This window comes from Aythya marila, assembly GCF_965140915.1.
Source record: "Aythya marila genome assembly, chromosome: 14".
NCBI lineage: Eukaryota > Metazoa > Chordata > Aves > Anseriformes > Anatidae > Aythya > Aythya marila.
Window position 1 is genome coordinate 419,255 of NC_139055.1, and position 19,948 is coordinate 439,202.

Consider the following 19,948-nt stretch of genomic DNA (forward strand, 5'->3'; position numbering starts at 1 on the left):
TGGGCTGCAGGTGCAGGAGGAGGCTTCCTACAGAATGGTGGGATAAGACATTGCGGCACCAAAGCGCCCTGTACAAAAGCATTTCTCCCGCAGCCAGCCTGGCTCATGTTTCCACACATGGCTGATCTGGGAGACAGACAAGAAACAAGGGCCTGGACTGTCATTGCCATGGCCAAGGGGAACAGAGTCCAAAGGGAAGAACTAAAAAGCCTGTTTGGCTGAGGGAGCACACCATTATGCCACGCAGGCTGTCTGCAAATGGCTCAGGAGATAGCAGCAGATTATTTACAGTGGTCATTACCTGCAGCTTCCAGCACCTTCTGGCTTTCATCTTCAATGAAAGGATTAATAACTTTAATTAATCAAGGGTAAAGAAACAAGACTTCTGGCCAGTCCGACTGAAGGCAGCATGCCCAGCAGCGTGCACAGCAGCCATGGGGAGCCCCAGCTTGTCTCAGCCTGCAGGGTGCAGTGAGAAACCCACAGCGGCCACAAAACACCCACGGGCTCCTGCAGGGAGCAAACCCTAATGTAGCCCTCTTGGGCTCCACGCAGAGAAGTACCAGGTCTTTTGGTTCAAGGTGCATGCAGCAATGTGGCAGTCAGCTGGTGCCATAGGTACGAAGGGCAGCATTTGCAAATGCAAGTTCTGCCACACTGGAGGTGAGGAAAGGCAACAGAAGGCAGTAGTTTTCTGCATTCTGGGGGAAGCGGACAGCAAGGCCAGGTGAGCACTGAATGCAGTGTTTGTCGTGTCTGACACAGCTGGGGAAAAGCGATCAGCAGTACTGCAGGGTGAAACCACAGACCCCATGGAGGAGATAAAAATAATAGTAAAGGACACACAATGCTTGGCAATAAGAAGAAACAGAACAGAAAATCTCTGAAGCATTAGGTGGGCCAAGGCCATAAGAAAGCATTAGGGAGCAGGCAATGGGCAGCAAGCTAATAAGGAACTTGCCCTCTGTGGTTTGGATTGTGCCCCTCCCCAGCAGGTGCAGCGACAGATAGGACCAAGAAGTGAATATCATCAGGAAGAGGTTTATAAAATAAATTCTTGAAAAATAACTAAAATAACTTTCTCCTCAGGGCATTTAGTCAAGCACAAAAACATTGCCTGGGCACTGGCTCAGAAGTCTTGGTTAGAGCAATACATCTTTCACAAGACCTCAGGAATCCAGGAGCAGCCAAGAGCAGCCCACTACCACCAGCCTTTGCAGACACCTTGGACACAAAGGGCTCTGCCAGAAGGGTCTCACAGGGACAGCTTTTGCTAGGATGCTGTTACTGACAGTAGGACAGTAACTGACAGTAGTAGTCAAAGCTTCTCAGAAGACAGGAAAAGGAAAGCCTTGAACTTTTCAGCCCAGCTTATGAGCTACATGGAGAAACAGTACTAGGGAAAGAGGAAGGCAAAACGTGTGACAGAATGGACATTTCTGCAGAAAGACAGCACTCGTGGAGAGGAAGAAAAGCATAAAGTGCAATGAGAAGAGATGAGAGAAAATTCGGGCCACCAAAACGAGAAGGTCGTGTGATTTCTGCCTTGAGAAGCCCCTGCCAATGGTGCAGAGCCACCTGAGCTGAGAGACGTCCCTGTGCCAAGCCCACCTGGACAAGCACAGCACAAAGGCTTCCCTGAAAGACCACGTCCTGGTGGAGCCCTGTGATGTTGATGTTTGTGCAGAGAGGAGATGCCCCCAGCATGGCAAGCTGCTGGAGTGCTACCATGTGACAGACTCAGTCTGCATCTGCGTACTGTGCTGTGTCACCAGCTCCCACCAGATACACAAGATCATCAGTGTGGAAGAGGCTTTTGGCCAAGTGCAGGTAAGAGGCTACCAGGACAGCTGCCTGGAAAGGGGGTGTTCAGACTGTGTTGTCTGTGGCATGGAGAGATGCCTGCAGCACAGGGATGAAACCTCCTCAGCTTCAGGTGTGCAGGCTCAGGTTGGGGCGAAGCCCCCTTCTTGGGGGTCTGGTTTTGCCTCAGACTGACTCTGGGCTTGCCTCTTGGGATGTAAAACAAGTGTATATAAACCCTTTCTTCCCATCCTGAGGAGCCAGACTGGTGGAAATGAGTGCTTGTGGCTTTGCTTTTAGTTCTTGTTTCATTTTCAAACAGGAAAATCATCCTGCATTGCATTTGTGCAACAGAAATTAATGGCGGAGTAACAGAAAGGAATCGGCCACCAATAAAAGTAGCTTTCTGTGTGTCTCTCGCACATGAGCAGTTTTTGTTTTGAAAATATCTTTCCCGCACTCAGAATCATGTTTTTTCTTCAGGGACAAAATCTTCCAGTAAAAGCTTTCTGCATTGGTTTGTGTTGAGAGCATGCAGTGAACAAACTTTCAACAGGTTTAGCTTAACCCATTTCCACAAAATTGCTGGTCTCGTGCATGTATGTCTGTCCTGTTCATCTGGTTATTTTCACAGAATGATTTTCCTAAAACTCTGCAATCAGTGAAAAAATATGAAGCTGCAGTGAATAGAAGCTTAGAAAACCTGCTGAAATAAAAGAAGGAAGTAAAGGTTTGTTCCCTGATTCCATATTACTTAGGGGATGGTTTATGCTTGTAGCTGATTAGATAAGGTTTTCTTTCTGTCTTCCCCTGATCATGGATCCCAGTGTTTCTTAGTTCCTGGGTGGTTTCTCAAGTATTTTCAAGGTTTTTTCCTTGTGGGGGTCTGGAGAACAAATTTCTTATCAGACTGAGAAATACATTTTCAGTTTACAAAGGATCTTTAAGCTTGAAAGCTGTTCTTGAGTCCATGCCTCCTGTTTGGTGGTGGTAGGTTTTTTTTTTTTTTTCCAGCCTTCTTCCAATTGCAGACCATAAAATATTTGGGGGAAAGACGGAGACAACTTTATAGTGATTTAAATCCTCTTTAGAGGAATCCTATTAGGTCAGCCTGTGAATCTAAAAACTCTGAAGGAACAGGAAGTTTAATACAGATCTCCAAATTTTACTTCGTTCTGCTTAGGCAGAATTGGTATTTGACTTCTTCCAACAGTGGAAATGATGGGATTGGAACTTCTGGCCCCAGGCAAGGCAAATGTTCCTTTCTAGTCTGAAGGCAGAACTGTACCCATTGGCAGTGTCCTGTTTGTGGCAGTGTAGCTGTTTGCCAACACTGAAGGCAGCTTGGTGGAGGCAGTAAGCAGATAAAATGTTTTTCCTCACCCTTCCTTAAAAGGACAAAAGGCAATGGATCCATAGAAAAATACCAGTGCAGAAAAAGGAAAGATATGTATAGGGGAAAGCTTTGAGCAAGCTTCCTGCAAGAACTGCTGCTTTTTCATCTGCAATACAATTCTGGTCCTGCTGAGAGCAGTGAACTTCCCAGCACTGGAAATCCAAGCAGAGAGGAGCTGGGGTTGGTATGTTGCCATGTGGAAAAAGTAGGAATACTTCCTTAAGAACAGAAATGAGCAGGCTCTCTTCTGAGTCAGAGTTCTCAAGGAAAATGTAAGATTCTGTCCCTAACAGCTTTGAAAATGTTTTCTTAAAAGGCTGCGGGGAGTTTGCGAAGGAATCGGCTGGAGAATCTCTTTGATGAAATGTATAAGCAGCTGGGTAGCAGAAAAGGAGAGCTCCTGGAAACCCTCAGTCATGGTGAGGAGCAACAGCTTTCTCAAATTCAGGCACAGATACAAACATACAAAGAGAGGAAGGATGTGACCAGCCATGATATACAGGAGATGGAGGCTCTGAGACATCAGAAAGACCCACTACTTTTCACTGTGGTACCTAACAGCCGCTCCCTTCCCAGTGATACTGCAGCTCTTGAGTTGGCCTTTGCTTGCACTATACTAATTCTGCTTTCAAAATATCTTCTGCAGGGTTTGACAGAGATACAAGCCAGGTAAGCTCCTCTCTGGATGGTCTATTATTGCATTTCACTCTGCTGCTGATGGCTGATCCTCCGTCAGTCCTGGGCTGCTGGCATATTTTGCACACACAGCAGGCCCTGGGCTTGTACTGGTCACCTCTTCAGCACGCTGACTGCACACACAATATGCCTGACTTCATCAGAGATAGCCCCAGAATTTTAATTGAGGTCATGTGTGAACCTCCACCCATCAGCACCTGTTCTTGAGACCAACTCTGAGGGCAATTCTTGAATATTTAGGTCCTTGCATGGTCACGCAAAGGACAGATGAGCTTCTATTCTGAGTCATCCTCCACATCGCATTGCCCTCTGCTTGCCTGAGTTGTTGGCTCAGGGATGGGATTGTGAATGGTCTTCCCATGACTTGCTGCTCTTCTGATGTTTTACTGCATATTTTAGGATAAGGAGGCCAGTTCCTGAAGAAGCTGCTGTAAAACTGCCAAAGCCACCTATTGTTTTAGATGAATCAACAAAAGAGGCTATTCTAACACTTTTCCAGCAATTCGTCTTGGTCATGAAGCTCTCACTGGAAGCATCACCTGGTAAGTGACCAGTTCAGTAAGTGAGAGGGAAGATGGAGAAGTCAACAAAACATATTTGAGAAAGGACTGTAACAAAACAGCAATACACTGAATATCTAGAACTGATTAGTAACGCTGTATTTGGCTTTTGCATATATATGCATAAAAGTGGAGCTTGTGCTGAGCCTCAGTGCTTTGATATATGATTTGAATGCACCCTGTTAAAATGGTCTGTAGGTAAAGAGGTGCAGAGGTCCCAGGAATTTTCTAGGAGGATGAATGGAAGAGAATAGCAACACCTCTTCTGTCAGTAGCATCAAAGTAGGTTGTGTAACTTTAATTCAAAGCACAAGGAAAGGTGAGCACTCAGCAGCAGCAGGTGGAGTTTGTCTTAAAATGTAAACAATACATTATTTCTATGTAAATAAGTCTACTCTTCTATGCTGTGTACAGTCTTGGTACTGTACACAGTGAGATGCTTGCCTAACTGAATTAAAAAAAAATCTGGTTCCCATGCCATCGTGACCTCATGTTATCCTTGCTGACAGTGAGCCTGCAGTCAGGACCCAGCAACAGCTGGGGTGGAAAGGTTTATGCAGGTTGTGTGTGGTAGTGGGCAATGTGCAGACCTAACCAACCCACCGTGTGTACAGCCACGGCAGGTGAAGAAGCACAGCATCGCCACTCCCAGACTGTCACTGTGGTCCCTGTAAGCATTGTCCGGAACTGTTCTGGCTAGAAAGCTATGGATCCATGGTTTTGTAATTGCCTATCCCATTCAAGCAGTTTTAGTTAGTTGCCCAAGTCACTGCCATTGTTTCTGTTCCAGGGCAGAAAATGTCACAATATTGAAATGTATTATTTGTTTGAATAAGAACATTTAGTAAATTCCTGAGGGCAGAATTAACTGCTTGTGAAGGTTTATGCTAAGAAGTTTTGAAAGTTCTATAAAGTGGCTTCACATTGTACTAAGCAAATAACCATTTATAAAATGGCTGTGCTACTGTTCATACAGCTCCTGTGTGTGAAATTTAATCCGTGGAGTTTTTTAAAATGCATAATGAAACTGTGCAGGATAATGATGAAAACTAAAATCTAGGAGTTACTCTAGTTGGAAACAAAAAGCAAAAGATGTGTTAAAATTGTGAAATATCAGCATATATTGAACTGTGTTTTTCACTTCATAGGAGTAGTTGACAGAGGTGCAGAAGGTGTTTTCAATTTATATATACTTCTAATAACTTGGATAAGCTCAAGTTTTTTTTCATCAGCAGAAATACTGTATTTTAGAAATACTGTTTTCACTTTTTTTTTTTTTTTTTATATAGTTCATGAACATCTGACTTTTGCACCATCTTGCATGGGTATATTCTACATAAGTGAATATGAACTCACTGCAAACCTCTAGATGCAGCAACAAATATCAATGTACAGAGTGAGGGGTCTCCTGCCTGTGCACAGCACCCAGAGCTTCTCGGAGGGCTGGCACTTCTGGGAGGCTGACATCAGCTGTGCAAGGCACTGGAAGCTGGGGGTCACTCATCAGTGTTTTCATTGCTACCTGCAAATGTATGGCAGTAATCTCAGTGTGTTCCTAGATAATACGAAGATCACAGAAAAGGCTACTACTACAGCTATCAGCACAGTCAGGGTAGAGCTGGACTGCAGAAGAAATACAGTGTTATTTTATAACATCAAGACTAGAGTCCTTGCTAAGAGACATCAGCTCATACAGACGGCAAACATCCCTGCAAACTATCCTGTCCATGCTGGCTTCAGCATCTCTAGCGGCTCCCTGAGACTCCGGTAGAGATGTGGGAGCAGGTCTGTCTTGCCTTTTAAGCTTTGTTTCTCTATGTATCAGGGCTGCTGCTGTATGGGCTCTCCTACCTTGGCACAACAGAAACTGGGCTTTGGGCTGGGCCTGTGAGTGGCCAGCCTGTCCCCAATTATAATCAGGTTCTAGTCTTCAGCAGCAATGGGCTGAATCGAGAGAGAGAATGAGAAAATGAAAACCTACCTCTACATGTTTCTCCTCAGATTTTCAGCATGCTGTGGCTTGCTGCAGGAACTCCTATCTTACTTCTTACTTTTGATAATCATGATGAAAATATTGTGAAGTTGTACTTTAGTTCAGCTGTATAGATTGCTGTGGTGGATGGATGTTATTAAAGTAACATAGTTTGCAAAACTCAATGGTAATCTAGTTTATTAAGAAGCATATGGCACAACACTAACTGCTGCAGCACTCACAAGCAGCAATGTTTTCTCTGCCCTAATGCACCTCCACCTCCTCGCCCTGTCCTGCACAGCAAGAGCATGGCCAGCCTGGGAGACAAGCAGAGACCCCAAGCAAGGATCCTTGGCTACCTGTGGTCTCTGACGCTCTCAGCCCCTGGCCCCTGTGAGCTCTCTGGTGTGTTGCTTGTCTGCTTCTTGCGTCAGTTTTAATATTGTCCTCACCTGTGCAAAGTCTCACAGTAAAGGAAGCAATAGAGAGGAAAAATCCAGTGCCTTCAGTCTGTGCCATGTGGGGTCTGGATTGGCTTGTTTTTAGGATTGTCCAGACACCTTGGAGAGGATGAGGTGATATTCCTGCCTGCTGCCAGTAGCTCTGCTGCTTCAGACTTCAGACAGGGTGTTTGCTTGAGGAGGTCCAGGAAGGAGCCCTCCACTCTGGCAGGGAAAGTGAAGGACCTTGAGCAACACTGGGGTTTTACACATGCTAAAAACAAGCCCTGTTCAGTCTCAAAAGAAAGTGACTCCTTTTTGCCTTAAGCATGGTATACACCAAAATGATATGGAAAACCACATGGGTAGAGGTGTGTCTCAGAGGCCCCCTTCTCCTGAATGCAGCTGCACTGGTTGTGTCCAGCTCTGTGATGCTCTGACAACTTTTCGGAGATACAAGTGCAATGTGAGGAGAACAAGGCTGGCAGCACAGCACAGGGATGTTCCTACCCTAGCGTGCCTTTCAGAACCTCTGCCAGCCAGATGGAGGTAGGAGAGCAGCCTCAACAACTCCCAGGATAAAACTTTACCCTGGGTTCTCCCTTTTTTACTTCCAGGGGGGTGCGTTCAGCTGCTATGAACATGACAAAACGGGAAACTCCAGGCCTACGCCAGACAGGCCCAGATTCGGCCCATCCCAGGTTCACCTGGGCAGAGGGTGGCAGGTGAAATGTCGGTCCCAGGCCACATCTGCAGAAGCCTCCCTGGCCCGGAAGGAGCATGGAGCAGGGCAGCTGCCGGCCTTCCCTCACAGCACAGGAGGCTGGGCTGGCAGCCTCCAGGCTTTCGGTTTCATTTCTGACGGGTGGACAAACATGTCAGCGTGGCCACAGCAAAAGCTAAGGAAGAACATAGAAAGTGTTGCAGCCTGGAGGAGGCACTCTGCTGTCCCATCTGCCTGTACAGGAGCCCTGTGTCACGCAACTGTGGTCACAGCTTCTGTGAGCAGTGCATCCAGGAGGCGCTCGGTGCCCAGAAGCAGTCCCAGGCCCCATACCCCAGCCCTCTGCGTCAGGTCCAGCTGGGCCCATCCTGGAGCTGCACGAGCACTTCCAGCTGTGCAGCAGCGTGGAGACGTTTCTGGCCACCAATGGGAAATGGGATGAGGTTTGCAAAAGGTTTTTGGTGCAAGGAGCCTTAGTTAGATTTGATTATTTGGCTTCATTTGTTTCAAAAGCTAAAACTTTCCAGCTATGACAAATATTTTGTGGAAAACCTGAACTTTCTGATACCATTTTTGTTCAAGAGGCATTCGAATCTGGCATGTGTGCCTGTTGAGGCCATTAATGGGTGCTGGAGGTATGAAAACACTACTAGAGGCAGGTGAGGAGTAACCAGAATCCAAGGCACCAAAGCCAGGCTGCAATATCCAGACTGTCTCATCCCTGAAGAACGAGCTCTAACATCACCCCTGAAATCTGCTATCATACATTATAATAGCACTCACTAACTGTGATATCTTTTAAAATAAACAGCTGGGTGAGTAAGTATCAGCATTCTACTGATCTGAAAAGATGGTTGCTTATCACCTTATCCTCAGATGCCACAAATGCTGACAGATATGAAAACCAAGGATTTGGATCACATTAAGCACACACGAAGATCAGCAGGAACAGAATTTAAATGGATAAACTCTGATTTATTCATTTAAAGTGAAATTTACTTATTCAAATTGAATGTTATTTATCTATTAACCTACCACATACAAAGTTGCACATAAAAATTAAACACTGACTTGAAAGACTTCAAGAATTATATTGGTTTTGCATTTATGCCCTATCTTTATGAGGAGGCAAGTAAACACAGTTTATTGTAGAGCTCACTGTAAAGACACTGGTGCTGAAGAAAGCAGACAGGTAAAAAGTACACTTGCCATTTTACCACCTCCATGAATGGCCAGTTTGTTTTAAAACTACTCATGCTGCTTCCATGTTACAAAGTTCAGTGCTCCTTTTTCCTCCTACTAGGATGTCCTGTCTTGCACTATGAATCAGCTGTGGGAACATAAAAATACTCTAGCTATCGCCCTTGGGAAGCTTCAGAGAAATGAGAATCAGCTCAAGGTTTGAGCCCAGGTCACAGCTAATTCAGAGCATCTTCCCTCTGTGTTTTCTAAGAAATAAGTGATGGTCTAAGAAATCAGTGGATGCCACCTTCAGCAAGTTGTTCTGGGAGATGCACCTGCAAAGATACTCCAATAATTGATAAAATTATCAGGCATAGCCCAATATGGGTCTGTGCAGCTGGTGGTGGTCTTGGGACTGCTTTGTGACAGCAGTTTCAAGCCAGGCCTGTACAGGGGTGATGTGGCTGTGTTAGGAGCAGACAAAGACTGCCTGTGCAAGGCTGACTGGCAGCAGGTGACCTCCGCTGACTGCGCTGCTGTGGGCTGCCTTCCTCATCCCATCTCAACCCCCTGGGGAACAGTAAAATCAATAGCCCACAACTCTACTGCATTTTCACTTACATTTATTAAGGTCTCAGGATCTAGCATGGCTCACTCACAATAATTAATTCATTAGGAAGAATGCTCCTTATGAAAAATACTGACTATTATTATTATTAGACCTATAGAATAAATATGTTAAGCAAGGAACATCAAAATTTCTAGCTAGAACAGCAATCAAATCAGGAGGAAAATTCAAGTGTCATCTTGATGCCTAGCTTCTTGGACTATAACTACAATTAGAGAAATAGATAAATAGGAAGAGGTACCATCCAAAGTAGGGAAAACACTGATATAGTAAACTACCAGAAGTCAAGTTTCTCATGACCTCCCAATAGCTCCATAGAAAGAACCAGCTGGGATACTACACCATTTTTTTGTGGTTGACTTCAGTTATTTGCACTTTACAGTTTGTACATAACATTATATATATTTTACAGTTTTCTATCCTTTAAATAAAAGTATACAAAAATAAATAAAGTGGGCTTTTCAGTGCTTACCAATACAGTTCTCACATTGCTAGCTGAATTTTGTCTGATATTGTTACTATAGCAGGATAATATTCATACCTCTCTGCTTAATCCAATAGTCTAAACAAACACTTATTTTAGGCTTCTTTCTAAAGCCAGTGTAAAGATCAGAGACATGCCTAATTAATAGGCTCAAAGCTGAAGTGTTGAGCTCCTGAGCCACTTCACCATTTTGTTATTTGTTCATTTAGACCAATACAAAAAGAGGGACTTCTCAGCTGCAAAAGCTGTTCAAAGAGATGAAGACAGATAAATGAGAAAGAGAAGATCCTCAGTGGCATTCAATCCATTGAGGAATCACAACTGGCAGATATTGTCAAACTGAAGAAGGAAACAGAACAGAAGAGAGGTGAGGCTGTGCAGCATCTTCAATCCTTGCAGAAGATCAGACAACAACCAGACACTTTCCTCTTCCCCAAAGTAAGCAGCTGTTCTTCATGCATATGCCTATTTCTCAGCTAGCTGCCCTTTCTGGAAATCACACTGCAGATTTTTTTTTTCTTTTCAATCCTATTTGTAGGAATTTAAACTGGCACTGAACAGGTATCTTCCTCCTGAAAACATTTGTTCACTTGTTTTCTCAGAGACAAAGACCATAGGGTTCAGTTTATAAGCAGCTGTGTATTTGTGACACTCCCATACTTCAGTTGCAGTGAAGAGTCCTTGGCTACAGAGAAAACTGTCTCAGTTTTGGTTCTGTTTGTGGACAAGCTTAATAGCTTGACAGATTTATTATGCCTTCTCTTGCAAGTGATACATTTAATTTACAGTTTATCACTTCCTAATTGATGTGTGTGTGTCAGCTGTTAATTTGATGGTGCAAAATCATACTGACAATAATTTACAAGTTGACTAGGGATTTTGCTGCAGCAATAAACTCCTCAGTCTTATAAAGGGCTGACTCTAACAGCTACCTGGATTTTAAGATATCATCTCTGTACCTTGCACAAATTAAAGCTGCGTTTGAACTTGGATTGTAAGGATAACTTTGAATCACCATGTACCCAGGGGCTGTGCTAGCAGCAGCGCAGTCCATTACTCACAGCTGTGCCACAAGTCAAAATCTAGCCTGTGGGATTAAAGTCATTTTCCAGAAGCCTGGACACCTTTTAATATGTCTGGCATTTTCTTTCTATCACGATGGCCATTGTGCTAGAACGGTAACAGCCTACCTGCAATAGGTCAAAGCACTGTTCACACAAGAGTGTTAGCTAAATGGCTCCCCCTTTCTCATTTTCAGCATTTCAAAGTTCCTTTGCAAGTCTGGTGAGTAAGTGACAGGTAATGCCAAATAAATTGCTACCTACAGCGATTGTGACTCATTTGACCTTAACAAAGGCCATGCTGCATATTGCCAAAGCACCCTCCTCTTTGCAGAGTCTTTAATGAAGGAGTTTGTTAACTTTCCAATGCTATATGGCTTTCCATGGTGCAATACCTGTTTGCATCCTAGGATTGAGAGTCTGAGTTTCAACACCCGCAGGACAGGCACATCAGTGATGCAGCTGGATCAGGCCAAGACAACAGCTACCAGCTGCTTGCAGCGCCTGGACTTGCTGCAAGCTGGGCACAGCAAGTGCCCTGCCCTGACCCAACGGCAGCATGTGGCCAAGCACTAGCACAGACCCTTCCCTCAGCACCCATTGATGGCTCCTTCCCTCAAGGGTTTGGAGTGAGAGTTCAGGTGGGATTTGGGGGTTTTTCGAGTGCAGTGTGAGTTGACGGAGATGGAAAGGGTAGCAAGACCATTTCTGGGGTTGAAAAATAAGGGCTCCAAACCTGTGTAAGGCCAGCTTTTCCTCCCTCTGCCCTAGTTCCCTGCTCCCACCCGCCTGCCAGGCACTGGATACCCAATCTCGGTTTTGAGAAACATCCTCTTTGTTTGCCTACCACCCTCCCCATCAAATTTATCCCTGCCCATGAGACCCAAGTGCACAGTACCAAATTCCCGCACGTGAATGCATTGCCAGCTTTGTGAAACATTGTTCTCAGTCTTATCTGGGCCAACTCACTAACCAGGTTCAGTGGGACAGGTTAAACCTTTTCTTTATTTATGAAATATTTCTCCAGCAGTTGCTCAGTTAAGGACTGTACATCCTCTGCTTCTGTGCTTTGGTCTCAGGAAGGGCCAGGCAGATCCTAGAAGGTTGTATTTTACCTCAAAAGAGGGGAGTAAAATCCACTGGTGTCTCTTATTTTGTTATTCCCAAGATGTGATTCATGGGTTACAAGGCACTAACATCTACTGCTGTTTCTTTACAGTGGGGTTTCAGCTGCTGGTATCACTTCAAATTGGAAGTGTTCAAAAATACTAGCTATTCCTCAGGTCTCTGGCACTGAGACTGTGAATCTTGCAGAGAAAATCTCTCACCTAAAAATGCCAGCAACATTTTGTTGCATGCTTCTCCTCTCCTTGATAGAGGTGAGACCAGTGGGAGTGCAGCCTCTGGGTACAGGGCACAGTTCACAAAATCTGCAGAAATCTGTGGGAACTCACCAGAGAAATCATTTATCTTCATTTTGAGAGAGAGGCTGGTTTTGCTTCAGTACTTGGTAAAAGCCTGAGTCTGGGAAAGACCAAAGAAGAGTTCCCACTGAGCAAGCCTAGTGCCTGAAAGGATTCCCAGACAAATCCACATGCTACAGGAGATGTTAAATCTGTGAGCACTATTACTTTTCAAATATCAGTAAGACTCAAACAGATTTCTGCTGGGTAGGATATGTTACTTTTTTTTTTTTTTTCTGTAAGCTTTTCTGAAGAAAACCTATTAAGAACTTATTTGAAAGACTTAATTGCTGTTTTTCTGCAACTAAAATTCAGTTCACAAAAAAAGTTTTATTTATTTATTTATTTATTTATTTATTTATTTATTTTAATTCAGAAAATATGTGGTGCTTTCTTTTCCACTTTTTAATTTTTGGAGAGGAAAAAAGTCCATTCTGACAAATATTTCCTATGGTATGATTGATGGTAAATCTTTATTTTACTTTGGAAGGGATATGTTTGAGAACAGCTATATAATGGGGGATTGAGGACAATGTCATCTTGCCCTAACTGCAAACATATTTGTTTTACCACACACATGTAAGAGACCACAAAAAAAAAAACCAAACCAAACCAAAACAAAACAAAAACAACACTACTATTAAATGGAGTTTGAATTACACAGTGCAGCTTAACTTTGGCTAGTTGCTTTGACGTTAAAAGAGCCAGCCTCAAATCTAGAGATATATCTTCAAGTCACGGTACATCGCCATTTGTTCGTCTTGTGAGCTTAGTCTTTTACTGACTATTTTTTAATGTCTATGTTGTGTACAGAACTAGGCTCAAAACAGAAGGGGGAGAAGATTTTTTTTTTTCCAAGGGAATGTTAAACTGTAATTGGAGGCAACTTGTCAAATACATTATTAGTACAGCAAGAAAATATTGCTTTATTGTTTCACTAAGTAAATCTTTTCCATCTCATGTACTTCTACAGTATAAAACCAACTGAAAGGACAAAATGGCAAACATGAACAAAATGAATGGTTCACATAGGTAATGGTCCACAGGGAAAAAAAAGCCAAAAAAAGTCAGAACTGAGGGGGAAAGGAAAAGTTAAACGTTGTTTAAAATGTCCTCTAATTCCAGGTACCTGCCAAGTGCCTTGGCTTCCCCGGCATACCTACTAAAGCAATTCCATAGCACATGCACATCTTGTAAAGAAGGATTAACACAAATATAAGAAAATCTGCAACAGCTGCTGGCTTCCAGACCATGGTCCACATTGCTGCTGGTCTCCACTTAGAGGGTTTACAAATGATATGCGGTGCCCTCAACACTCCCAGTAAAATGAGAATAGTTTGCCTGGTGAGTTCACACAAGATAAATAACTGAAAATAAGAACACTTAGCATAAATAAAATAAAATTTGACATGTAAGGAATGAAACTCATTTAACATCACAAATGGCCTTGGGAAAGGGACTCAGCAGATGCACCCGGTCTTCTCAAGGAGTTGTTGTAGGAACAGTAATAATGTCTGTGTAAAGAGCCACTCCCTTCATTATTTCCATGGCCTTGCTTTCCTTTGCCTCTTCCAAGGACTGGAAGGTGGGGAACTTGGCTGGAGCGGCACGGGGCTGAATCCACAGTGGGGCTGTACGTGGGGCAGTGCACGGCTGGCAGCAAACATCCCACATACAGTGCAGCTCCCAGCACAGTTCCCAATGGGCTCAGATTCTAGTGCTCTTCCTGCACGACCACTACATTTTTGAAGCATCCTGGACTGGAGGGATGGGTACAACTTACTACTTGCAATAATCAATATACATGTATACTTAATTGTATGTAGTAAAAACAATAAAAGCAGCAAAACCAATTTCAGATTTAAAGTGACATATCTGCTCAGTGTTTAAAGGGGCTGACGAACTGTGGTGGATCTGCAGCCCTTGCTCTGCCACACACTTCAGCTGTCAGCATAACAGAAAGCACATGGCCACATTTTGGGAGCTCAGCAGCAGCTCAAGGTGACTTTGCAAATATTCCCTACTGCTTCAAGCCAGTGGGACACGAAGGACAGCTGCTCTCAACCATTCAAATGAAGCAGAAGAAATGAGCCTGTTCCTCGGCTCTTTCATTACCTAGGCTTCTCCCTGACTGCCAGGTACTTATTGCTTTCACCCTGGGTGAACGAACCATGACCAGCCAATGCAGCCCGCCTCTGCTGCTGCAAATCAGCACAGAGTGAGGGGTTTACTTGCTGCCATATTTGAAGTAACTCCTCCCCTCCTTGTCTCTCTGCATCTCTTATGTAGGCTACACTTAGGAAATGTCAGCACCTCTGTATCCCAATCTGCCATACCACTTCAGCATTTTCCTGGCATAAACCCATGTTACAAACACATATTCCCATGCCTCCAGCCACAGGATGCTGTGGGAGAGCCAGGGTACAGCTTTTCCCCTCTCTAGCAGAGTGAAAGGCAACTAGCTGCAGGATGCTGAGAAGCTCCTGCTCTCCTGCATGTTCAGGATAGATAGCTACCTCCTCGCTTGCAAGCTGCTCTCATTTTTTAAACATCATTTCTGACAGTCTTGGAGGAAAAATGATGCTACTGTCCCCAGGAAGGATGAGGCACTGACTCTGCCTTTCCTCTAATGCCAGCAGTTGGCTTCCAGAAACTCCAAGCCCCTGGTAGAAATTTCTGTGACCTGTTTAGAGAAGGGTCCTCCCAGAAACCCTTACCATACACAGCTGTCCAGTTCTCACGAGTGGAGTCAGATTCACAAGAGGTGTTCAGAACAGCTAGGAGCAGAAGCCAAGACGAGTACTTCCAAACCAGGCCGGGAAAAAGCTGTTTGTGCTTCAATGAAGAGCTCTGCAGCCCTCACTAGGCAGTCCTAATGCTGCCTTTGAAGCATTGATCACAGATAATACAGTACCCCACTAAGATTAAAATACTTTAAACTAAACCAATTACTAAAACCAATAACTAAAACCAATGGGATTTATTGACCAAAACAAAGACAATAGTTTTCTGGAACTTGAAAATCATCTAATTTGAAGGGAAAAGTCCATGGAGCTCTTCATTGCTCAGCTTACTGGACTCGAATTTGTGGCTGATGTAAATGGTTGCCAAAATGACGCAGAAAGAGGTGGCTCTATCGTAGGCTAAATTAACGTGATGGAGGAGATAAGGACTTTATAACAGCCACTATATGGCAAAAGCAAAGGATTTCAAGTAGCTTGGAAAAAATTACATTTTTCGATACTGCCACAGGCTCACAAAGCTTGGGGATGAAAATTAATATTTAGGGATGCATTTTTTCTGAGTTAGATAAAAGGCTGATGCTGCAGTTTATTTCCCCATATATTTGACCTGCTATAGGATTAGCAAAAATGGACTCCTCTGAATTTCAGACTAGTCATACTTTTAATATTCCTCGGATTAGCATTGAAGAAGCAAAGAGAAGTGAAAGACTTGATGAAAGCAGTGTAAGAAAATACACTGGAGTCCAGTAATTATTTAACTAGGCCTTCTATCCCACAACAATGCAAAAAATTGAATACCTAATTAATTGTTGATTCTAGGAGACCTTATTGGACTATGGCATACATTGAGGGTGAAGCAGTTCTGCACGGCTATTTGTGCAGAACACTCTTGATAGCAACACAGCACAGTGTGATATGTAGTCCTGAGATACGGACAGAGCTAATTTCTTTCTAGTATCTTTATGGCCCAAGTATTTAGATTACTTACAGACTCTGATTAATTACAACTTCGATTATTTATTATGCTCTCTTCACTCCACCCACATCAGTTTACTTGGCATTGTCACATTTTTGATGGAAATCTTTAGAGGAGAGTGAAGTAGCTGATTTTATGGCTCTTTTTTTGGTTTTGCCAAGCATTGTGTGATGTGGCTGAATTTATAATCAAATACATAAATAAAGTGCATTTCAAAAGCTAGAACACACATTTTTCTGTTACTTAGTCTGATGGGTTTTCTAAACAAGTCAGACATGCCATATTGACACCTTCATGTGTCTGGCACTAGGGCTTGCTCTGACCAGCAGGTTGGACACCAGACCCCATGGGTGCCACTTGGGTTTTGCACACAGAATTCAGGTTGTCTTGCAGAACGTTGTTATTAGCCCCTCAGTTGTTCCCCCAAAAGGCTCATGTTCGAGAAGCTCAGGGTGACTTAACATTACTTTTGCTTTTTGTCCCTATTCTCCTTTCCATTGCCTACCGATGTTTACTATAGTAGCACCAGCATGGTGGTGTTCAGTTAATGAGGAATTAAAGCCTGCTGAACAGGGCTTCCTTGCTGGCGAGCCTGGAGACCCGCAAGCAGCTGCTGGCACCCCTGTGCCTAGCCTCCTCCTTTCAGCTCCTGATGCTCAACCAGGTAGTTTGGCCACGCTCCTTGTCCCCAGTTAGACTGGCTCCTAGCTCCTAGCTGGCTGCCTCGGCTCCTTCTCCTGCTATCCCATCCTGTGGGGAGGAGCAGAGAGCAATGTGGCACAGCTGCTGCAGGAACTCCTCCACTCTCTGCAGGCAGGGGAGTGTCTCCAGGGCTGATGTTCGTGTCTGTGCAACCTGGCAGCAAAGAGGCAGGAGAGGCTGAGCCCTGCCGCTGTGATCCTACACCCACTGCTGCACCAGCAAACTGGTGAAGGGAAGTGAGACCTTGCTGAAAGAGAACAGCAGAGGGTGCATGGGTGGGCGCTAACTGTGTCTTTTATCTCCGGCTGGTCTCTCACAAGCAATACCTGTCCTCTTGTGGGAGACCAGACAGGCTGCCCATGTGGGGAGGCAGGTCTGCACAAGCTGTGAAAAGCAGATACAGACCTAAGTCTCTGGGAAGCAAGTTTGGCACTGCCCATCTTCCTCATCTCCAAATTTCATCAACATTTTGCAAAAGCAGGCCTGAACCCCAGTGAATGACAAGGAAGCAAGGATAAAGAGAGAAAAGAAGACACATTTTTAGCAGCTTTCACCATAGCCCACCTGTCCCACACTGGAGCTGCAGGCATGGCAAGCCTGCTGAGGACAGGACAGGGAGTGAGGAGGTAGCAGGAGGATAGAGCTGAGCTAGAAGCTGAGCAAGGACTGAAAAGAATTGGGAGACTTGCTACACAGCATTGTTTTTTACAGGGCAGAGAGAGAAGACAAAGTCTTTGCATGTAGCCTGTCTAGCGGGGTGCTGAGGAGACCAGGATACAGCAGGACTATACGAGAGCTGCTGAGCAAAAGGGGACCAGGAGTGCTGTGTGCGGGGCTGTGCAGGATTACGTGCATGCTGGAACAAGATGGAGTGGTCCACCGGGGTTTTTCAGGTTATTTAGCAGGCCAACAAACTGCTCTCTGGAGATCTGCTATCACAAAAATGATGGGGCAAATTGGAGAAACAGAGGCAGCAGGTTGGACATGTAGACTAGGTGGGATGGGGAGGTGGCACATATTGGTGTTCGTACATCAGCAAGCCTCAGACCAAGTTTCTTGGCAAGATTCTTGGCATGAGAAATCCCCAGACACATTTCTCCAAGGCCAAAGGTTCCCTAAGCACAGAAATTAATTAACCACAAAACTTAATATACCTTAGGAAAAGAAAAGCAGTTGGAAGTTACTCATCTTAAATACTTAGTTGAATTTTGTACCCACTTTTTAGAAAATCAGCGTACAATAAAAAGGAAAGAAGAAAAAACACAATCCAACAATTGTCCATATCCAGTTAAAAGGACAAAAATAACAATAGTGATGATTCTGAAAAAAAAAAAAAAAAAGTACTTGGGAATTATTTCTTTAATAACATTTTTTTTTTTATTTGTGTTCCATGAAGCTACTATTGCCTTGTTTTTTTCAAGATGACATGATATATTTGATGATCCAAATTGTTCCACAGCCAATGCCACTAAAGACAATGAAAAGGCTATAAAGACCGTCTCTTTGTTTTGTGGTATTGGGTTTCTGCAGAGCTCCTACACAAAGGCAGTCTCTTAATGCTTTTATAATAGCTGTCAGTCCGCACAATGGTTTGCTCTGATGGTATTGGAGTCACCATATACTTCAAACTCCATTAAACCTCCTGTGTTAATCCCTAAAAAGATTGGGAAGTTAGAGCTGCTGATGATTTTGACAGCAGATAGCTAGTGGAGAGGAAGGTAACTTTTTTTTTTTTCCTTTTCAACTTGCATCTTCCACTTACCATCATTTCTAGTTAAAATCTTGTTTTAACTAGATGTTTACCATGTGAAGTATGCTGTTTTCTACAGAATGACAGCCCTCGAAAACAAGATTTTTATCATCTGTGTAGCACCAAAACACATGGAATCTACAGGTTTGACGTTAGTGTCGCTTTCTCCAGTCATACACTGATGTGCTATTTGGTGGATCAAGGTTTCACATGAAATGCAAATATTAGGCAATGTTCGATTTCAGATAATGTATGTTTTTCTGTGCAAACAGTGAAGGAAAGGTAAGCGGGGCTGGGTACAGCTCATCTGACCATGACTCTTTAGTTCAGAAGGAAAAAAAAAAAAAAAGAGTATGGAACATTTGACTGGACAACTAGTACTTTTAAATACAGAAATGGCCAGAGATCCTGTGTTCGTCGCAGCTGAACATACTTCCCAGATAGATCTGGATACTGAAGTAAGTAATATGAAGGTCTTCAAAAGACTGGCTATTTTTTTAATGAATATTAGTGGTACCCCAAAGCACAGCGAGGTCATTTTCTCCTTAAGAAATTGTTATGGTATCCCTAACAGTTATAGCCGTGACAAGTTTTAGGTCAGTTTACCTGAAGTTACCAACAGATTATTAATCTTTCAATTTTAAAGTTGGTGTGACTTAATTAACTAAAGCATGGATTCTTCACTAGAATTCCTTTTTTGTTTGTTTCTGTTTTTTTTTTTTTTTTTTTTTTTTTTTTTCTTTTTGTGGAAAGGATTAATATGAGTCACTCTTTGCACTAGACTTTTTCAGGCCTCTCATAATTCAAAACATACTTGGAAAGAATTAGAAAGTAAAAACTGAAGCATTACTAGTGCCTTTGCCATGGAAAAAGCCAATTAAGTAAAAGCGCACATTTTTAACTCCTTATACTCATGGCAGAGCAGGCAGGTGCTTGGCTCTTAAAGCGTAACCCAGCACACAAAATACCGTTACCTCTATGCCACAGGTGGAATACACTGGAAGACGAGGTTTTCAGCCACTTCCAGTCTTGTGTTAGCACTACGCGTGCTCCTTTGTAGTTTCAGAATTTCTCCCCTTCGTGTCCTCTAGCCGTCTTCCCGCACCTCAGGCCCTCTGGCCATTCCACCAGGAGGCTCAGAACCACACAGCCCCACAGTGCGGCCCCCAAATCTCATGCTGACAACCCCTAGGCCTGCTCTGATCTCCTTGCTGCCAGCATAGCCCTGGTTGTTTCCAAGAGCAAGACTTCTGCTTTCCCACACGCCTTGTGCGTGTGAGGGTTCCAACAACCCCCCACACGGATCAACCAACGTCCCCACACGGTGTCCCTACACACTATCCCTACAGCCCACGCAGGACCACCAG

At 43.8% G+C, this 19,948-nt stretch overlaps 1 long non-coding RNA gene and 1 pseudogene across 2 annotated transcripts; both read left to right on the plus strand.

Moving 5' to 3' along the window:
* Nucleotides 1-593: 593 nt before the first annotated feature.
* Nucleotides 594-19,804, plus strand: LOC309883658 (annotated as a pseudogene). Its single transcript has 4 exons — nt 594-727; nt 1,530-1,995; nt 10,095-10,323; nt 19,673-19,804. The product of its transcript is annotated as an uncharacterized misc_RNA (transcript).
* LOC309883696 lies at nt 2,777-6,572 on the plus strand. Its single transcript, XR_014318509.1, has 4 exons — nt 2,777-3,383; nt 3,516-3,868; nt 4,295-4,437; nt 5,745-6,572. It is a non-coding gene; the product is annotated as an uncharacterized lncRNA (long non-coding RNA).
* Nucleotides 19,805-19,948: the final 144 nt, after the last annotated feature.